The following is a 7,956-nucleotide window of genomic DNA, read 5'->3' as shown; positions in this document are numbered from 1 at the left end:
CACACACACACACACACACACACACACTCACTCATTCACTCACTCAACCCACTCACTCACTCCATTTCTAAGATGTATGGCTGAAATGATACTTGACTGGCCATGAGAACGCAGGGGGAGGAAGTCTAGACCAGATGGACCATGAGGAAGTAAGAATCAAGTTCATGATTGGGATGGTGTGGATATGTTTTTGAGGAACTCTTTCTGGACCAACTAACCTGTCTGTCCTTGTCACAGGGGGCTATAGAGTATAACCAACGAAACATTTGCTGACCGACTGTGGGGTGCATAGCAATACATACATAGACTATTAGACAATTGATATTAGATGTATATTGTCTCTACAGTCTTTCTCTGGTCTCATGCTTTCTCTGGCTTGACTTATGACCTCAACTGTGATTCCCAGGCTACTCATCCTTGTGTTCAGCCATTGCCACTCTATTTTGTCTGGCCTTTACTTACCCCAAGCCCTTCCCATATGGTCTTATCTCCGATACATGCTTAGGTCTCTGTTTCTAGTTTTTAAACAAACAGACATCGACAGGAAAAAAAAAGTGTGATACATATCAGATAACTTGAGGAATAACGATCTGCCTTGGATAACTTGTTCTGGAAACTTGTTCAGAGCAAGGTGCGGCCATTTCCTGATATCCCAGCCTTTGTCCTGTATATCCTCGAGTACAAGTGCACTGTTTTTCTTGGGGCCTGTGGATCTGTCCCATGCTTTGGTACTGACTTCTCATTGTATTTGCATATCTGACTCCACATCTATCAGTTCTAGCTAAAGTATTGACTCTCCCCGAAGCATTTTGTAATCATCCATGCAAATAGACTTACCTAGGTCTCCTTCATTCTGCATTTCTCCTTTATAGTTTCTATTGGTATTTATACTTACTTATTTGTCTAGTCTTACCTTGCCCAGTAGATTGTAGGATTCATGAAAGTAGGACAGTGTTGGCAGATTTTCTTTTCATTCATTGGCCATTTATGAATGGATGGATGGATGGATGGATGGATGGATGGATGAATGACTCTCCAGCCTAATTAAATCCTTTATACACATCATTTCCTATATTCTCCTCTATCTTGAGAAACTTATGCCCACCTGCAACCCATTATTCTTGCTTTAAGAATTAACACTTGGTCCTGCCAGATGCCATGAAAACATGTACCCATCTCTATTACTGTAAGAATGAACCATATGCTATATGACTGTTTGTTAACTAATTGACTCTTCCTTACCTCCTCATGTCAAGAAATATATCTCACTGATCTTCTGACCCCCTAATCACAATAACAAGAAGTAACTTCTAGCTACTGGTCAATTGTTTGTTTGTTTGTTTGTTTGTTTTTGTTTACCTGAGAGTTCTTTATCTAGCACCACTTCACATTCTTCAGAACTTCCAGTGTTAGTTGCTTAGCACAGAGTCTGAGACAAAACTATCCCTAGAAATGTAAATTAGCACATCACAAATAGATATTGAGGTGAGCCTTTATGTGAAACCTCATAGTCAGATAGTGGTGGCACACACCTTTAATCCCAGCACTCAGGAGGCAGAGCCAGGCGGATTTCTGAGTTCGAGGCCAGCCTGGTCTACAGAGTGAGTTCTACACAGAGAAACCCTGTCTCGAAAAAAAGAAAACATCAACAAACAAAACCAGACCGAAACAAAACAAACAATAAAAAGAATAAGGAAATATTTTGTTTTTAATATATAGCACTCTTGAAACGAACAGCAGAAAAGGGCACTGTGTTCGCCACCAAATTACCTCAGAATTTGGCAATTTAAAACAACACAGGACATTTATTATCTTTTGCAACTTCCGAATCAGGAAGTCAGGAATCAAAAGGGAACTTCACTATAACTCTGAATTACTCCTGATTGTCCAATCAGTGCGCTGATGTGTTGCCTTGCAGTGGAATAAACATGAGAAGCAGGTGGCACAGAAGAGCTCCAACAAGGAGCTTTGATAAGGACACAGCCACTCATTTGGCAGAAAAAGCAGACAAATTGCAGTTGTTTTTCTCTTGACAGGCACGGATAGATTTCTAAGAGATATCGCCAGAGACTTGGAGACGGGGTTTTCTGTGCCCCCGGGGAGCTTCTGGGAGCAGAACTAGACCATGTGTGACCTCTGTTCACGCCTCCCTCTCTGTGAACAGCCTGCAGCCAGAAATAAGAAAGCTAACATATAAACGGAGATTGAAATTAGGGTCGGAAATAGCCTTGTTGCTGGATCTTTAACACCTCACTGAGGTTTCTCAAAGAGTCCTCAGAATAAACCGACACTTTTACAGACGGAACTGCCAGCAGCATCCAAGGCATGAAGCCTTGATGAAGGAGACTGCAAATAATGGAGCCAGGAGAGGTACTGGGAAAAGGACTCATGCTGGCTCCAAACTCAACCAGAAACCCTGTAAGGGTCCAACAGAGGGGCTTGTGAGGGGCACCAGGGACCTGGTCATCCATTTTATCCTTTGAAATGAAAAATAATAATAAAATAGAACAGGGAAGGACATGACTGCTCCTAGGTATGGTGGAGGAGAAAGTTTACTGTAGATGTGAGGGAGCACATAGGCAGAGGCAGAATTGTCTGGGAGAGGCCAGAGTGAACATGACCAGACTGAGCTGGGCCTTATGAACAGAGAATGGGAGGGAGAGCCAGAGAGGAGTCACTGACCAAAGGAGACAGCCTGGACCAAGAGACTGGCCAAGAGGGTAAAGGGTAGGCCTAAAGGAGAAGGACCAGGGCAGTAAAATGGATGGAAGGGTAGCTGGAAGAAGGGCAGTCCAGCCCTGGGGCTGGAGGAGTTTAGGAGAGAGGGCGGGGTATGCCAGCCATATAGCTAGGGACTGAGGGATGCTGAGAGAAGCTGGTGGCCAGGTCTGCTTTGATATCTTAAATAGGCACCTCAGCCTTTTGTCCCAGGTTTGAGACCTGACACCCTTAACTTCACAGGGTGAGGTTTTTGTTTGTTTGTTTGGTTTGGTTTGTTTTAATACTGTAAGGCATCCTTGTGAATGCCTTTGATATTGTGTGTCACAGCAGCACTGTCTTGTCACCTCTCCCTCGGGGGTAATAAGCTACTAAGGGTGATGGGAAGCCCTGATAACCCTGAGGCACTCCTCCTATCCCAATGCAGATCTCTCACCTTTGTCTTGTAACTAAGAAACATTCCTCCGTCCTTTCTGGTGCCATCTGCCAACTGGATTGGGAGAGATCAGCTGGGCAGGCAAGTGCATTGGATTCACTCCTACCCCGAATGTAACTTCTGGAAAAGTCTGTGAGGACTTTTTACACCTGGTCTGTGGACAGCTTGGAAACTACTGGCTTACTGGTGTGCTTTTGTCAAAATTAAACCCCAGTTGAAGATACCCATGGACTGCTAGACTTGGTATGGACTGATGGTACCAACTTAGGAGAGTGGAGGAGAAACGATTCTGTATCCTCCCCAGTCCAGCGGCTGAGCCCTGCATACTAAACTGACAAGACTTTTTTGTTTTGTTTTGTTTTGTTTTGTTTTGTTTTGTTTTGTTTTGTTTTGTTTTGAATGCTGCTGCAAGCTTCTTTAATGTGCCCATTGGTCCCAGTTCCCGATTAGCTACCATTGTCTGAGTCTGCAATCCTTGGTCTCTCAGGCAGTCCTCAACTAGGTCTTCCTGCTCTTCCCTGGCGTTTACATAGAGGTGGACCCGCCCTGTGTGTGTGTGTGTGTGTGTGTGTGTGTGTGTGTGTGTGTATATATATATATATATATATATATATATATATATATATATACATGAAACAAGAGATTATTAACAAGAGAAACATATATGTGTTTATATCTATCTATGTCTATACCTATGCCTATACCTGTATCTCTCAATATATCATATCACATATGATATAGAGATAGAGATGTAGATGTAGAGGCTTTCACATGGGGAAAAAAAAGCTATGTAAGAAAGATGAAAGGTGCAAAGAAACCATTGGCCATCAGAGCTCTCAATCAACAGCATTGCCCGGAGGCGAGAAGGGAGAAGACAAAGGGTTAAGCCCTTAGGAGTGGGAAGTTATGGACTTCTTTGGTTTGAGAGAGAAAGCAGAGAGCTAGTCTGTCTGCTGTTCTTCAGTTGTATTGAGCTCAAAATAATTCTTAAGTCCAACTGGCATCTTTTAGGGTGGTAAATGCGGATCCCCATGATAGAAGCATCATGGCTTAATTCGTCAAGATTCATGTTGTCGCTAACCTTCACAGCAACTTCTAAATGATAAGGGACACAAATCAGTAGTTGAAATCCCAACTGCAAATCAAAAAGGCCACATGCTCATTTATATCTGTTCTAAGACTCCCACTTCCTAGTCAAGAAACCCACTGGACAGAGACAGTAATGCACCATCCTTTAGTTCTCTATGATAGCGAGCCCCAACACAGGTTCATCATGGGCTGCATTAATCCTTATAGACTTATGCCATACTTTCTTTAGTTTCTGTTTTCTCAAATGACCTTATAACCCTCCCTCACGGCTTTATCAATTCTTATGCTGTTATATCATGAAGTCTACTCAGTGCCTACAAGTGTTTTGCTTTAAAGCACATGGCCTACGCCACTTCCGTACCCATGAAGGCCCTTCCCCTAACCTCTTTTTTGAAGTCCCAAGAAGACTTGGTCAAGGATGTCTTCTTTAATGCCACAAATCTATTGATTGTCTGATTCTGCAAGGTGAGTTCATTGAAGTTGGGTATGGAGGCCACTGCCTCTAACCCTAACACTAGGACGTCAAGGCAGGAAGACTGAGAGCTGGGGACTAGTCTGTGCAGCAGGGTGGGAGAGTCTCTAAAACAAAATCCGTAGAAGTCACATAGGAAAACCGGATTTTTAAGATGTGCCTATTTACCGGGTTGTCTAAATCTCTTTCTTGGAAGTATGTAGAGTACTTTGAGATGACGAATCACTCATCTGGCCCATTTAGCTAGGATAATTGGTGAGATAATGTATGGAAAGATAATATATGCAAAACACTTAGTGCTTAACATAGTTCCTGGCGCAATTCAGACATGCAATGAATGTTAGCAGTATTAAATCCTTCGGTCTTCCTACAAATCTAAACTTCAAGTTCAGATTCATAGGCTTCTTGGCTCTATATTTCACAAGAACCCTCTGTTCTTTCTCCCCTTTTCCTAGCCTCTGTGTGTGTATGTGTGTGTGTGTGTGTATGCATGTATGTATGCATATGTACATGTGCATGCACATATGCACACACATGCATATATGGGTGGTTGTGTTTGTAGAGACCAGAAGTTGCCATGATGTATCTACCTCAGTTGCTTTCCACCATGTTTATTTGAGGTAGGGTATCTCATCAAGCCCTGAGATAGTCAATTTACCTAGGGTAGCTGCCTAATGGGCTCCAGGAATTGCCTGTATCCACCAACTCTCCACCCCAATGCTGGGCTTATGGAAGTGCATCATGGTGTCCAGCTTTTCCACATGGGATTTGACCTCAGGTCTCAGGCTTGCACACAGGCACTTTACCAACTGAAGCATTCCACCCAGATTCTCCACTAGCCCTTCCCCTCCAATCCTACCATCAAGCTGAAGAATTCAGCTCTTGATGCCTTCTTTACCAACCTTACAGTCTTTCCTGGGGCTGATGAGTTCAGGAGACTCATTGGTCAGTACCATCTGAGTTTTTCTTAGTGCTGGGGATTGAACTCTGGGTCTCCCGTGTGCAACACCTGCTCAGCTACTAACACCCTAGTTAACAGGCAATTGAGACCAACAGTAGAAAATGAGAACTACATAATTATTAATAATTAAACAGATTTCTCCCTCAACCATTTTACCTAAACAAAGGAACAAATCTACAACTTCTCTAAAACATTTTGAATGGGGTGGCCATTAAACTAGGGCATCTTGATTAAGTTATGAAGTTAATGACATATGAAGGGAAATCTCAGCACATCTTTAACGAACAGATTCCAGTATCATGAACACAAGAAGATAATTTAAGAAGAGGGCTATCCCAGGTTTGTCATATCCCACATATAAGAGGCCAAGAGACACCAGGAAGCAATGCAATAGTCCCATTGGTTCCTAAAATTCTACTTTCTGAGATAGCATATCCCCAAAGCTAAGCCTGTGTTTTTATAGAATTCAAACAGACTCTAAAATGAAGAGGGAACAGATGAGCTATAAATGTGTGAATAAAGTCTTCCAAGCCCCACAGAGGAAAAAAAAAATGTTTAAAAGGAGATCTGCAGATATGTTTACTTTGAGCTTGAGGGTTAGTGGAAGAAATGAAGAAAGACACTTGGTGACATCATTTCTCACCGGGGTAAGTGGGGTGCAGTGTTTTGTGTGTGTTCGGGGGTGAGGGTGGGAAGGCTTCCTGCTGGGAAGTGGTGCGCTGAGAACTGTCTCAACCAGCCAAGGGATAAGAAGGACACCCCCGTTCAGAGCATTTGCCGGTCTCTTGGTATAAATATTCCCACTGTTGCTGACTGGAATCTATCGGTGTGATGCCCCTGGGCTTGGAGAGATGCACAGTAATGGAACTCCTTAATATTTCAGCCAAACACACAACAAACAAAACCTCAAGAGTAGGCACAGTAATGATGTTGTTAGGAAGGGATGAGTCTGAGTTTTGATTCACCTCCATCCTAAAATCTGTAGGCTTATAAGATTTAGTTTTAATTACCAGTTATATTTAATGATGGCTCACTAAATGTAGCATTTGACATTTGTGTATTGAGTGATAACCATTCTTTCCTGTCCATTTTCAGGCTTATTTCAGACCTGAAAAGAAGGCTGCCACCTGGTTCTCCTTACATGATCTTATCTCCCATTTGCACTATTCATCTCTGTAAAAATGGTCCCCAATAACAGCTTCTGTCTCTGGTTGGGCAAGGGTAGCCAAGTATGCCTTCAGCTGAGCACTATTTAGGTCTGGGAGTCAGGGAGTGGAGGCAGGATATAGGCGCAGGGCCAGAGTCTGAGCTGTCAGAGCTACAGCCAACCCCTGAGATTTTTAAAAGATGATCTGTATAGGGACAGAGCAATGACACCTTTCTCATAGTGACATCGGCCAGGCTGCTCAAATAACTTAGTGTTCCAACTCGAATGATTCATTTTGTACGAACATTAAGTTCACAGCCAATTTGTCAATATAAGAAAGCTATCACTTCATTTTTAACTTGAAAGTGATGCTTAAATTTCGAGTTATAATTCTTACTTTGGCAAAAGACTGATGGAAATCCCCCAGAGATGAGATCAGAGCCATACCAGCACTGTGTTCAGCCTGAGTGCCATATTTCTCAGGAAACCAGGAGACTGGAAACTGTCATCTGAGGACTAGCTTAAGAAATTACTTCTTCGAGGACCCTAAAGGCAGAAAAGATGTAAGATTGAACTGCTGTCGCCTGGAAAGGGATTAAAATTTGATTTTGCAGATTATTGTGGTAGATAGAAACAGAGGGCCTGTGTTTTAGAGATCTGACTTCCAATTTCAGTTTTGTTATCTACTAATTGGACAAGTCATATAAACTTTCTAGATCTCAGATCTCTTATCTGCAAAACAGGGAGTATTCCTTCACTGTTATTAATGCAGCAAATTACCATAAATGTAACGACTAAAAGCAGCGTAAATATGTTATCTTGCAGTTCCAAAGGCTAAACTCTGAAACAGATCTACCTGGGATCAATCAAGAAGTTAGCAGGACTGTGTTCTCCTGGGAGCTCTAGGAAAGAATCTATTTCATTGTCTTTTCTTTAGGCAAATGGATTTTTTGACCCCTCATTCCACCCCTCCATCTTCAAAGCCATCAAAACTGGACCAAATTCCCTTTCCATTGCTTTCTTTCTGGCCCACTGTCTTACATGCCTATGGCAAGTATTTCAGGTCTGTTGAGATATTGAGACTATGCTAGACTGTTGCCATATTTCCAGCTGGCTGGCAGCCAGATTCCAAT

This window comes from Mus caroli, chromosome 10 (genome assembly GCF_900094665.2).
Source record: "Mus caroli chromosome 10, CAROLI_EIJ_v1.1, whole genome shotgun sequence".
Classification (NCBI taxonomy): domain Eukaryota; kingdom Metazoa; phylum Chordata; class Mammalia; order Rodentia; family Muridae; genus Mus; species Mus caroli.
The sequence above is the reverse complement of the archived record's forward strand: the minus strand, read 5'-3'. Positions refer to the sequence as shown.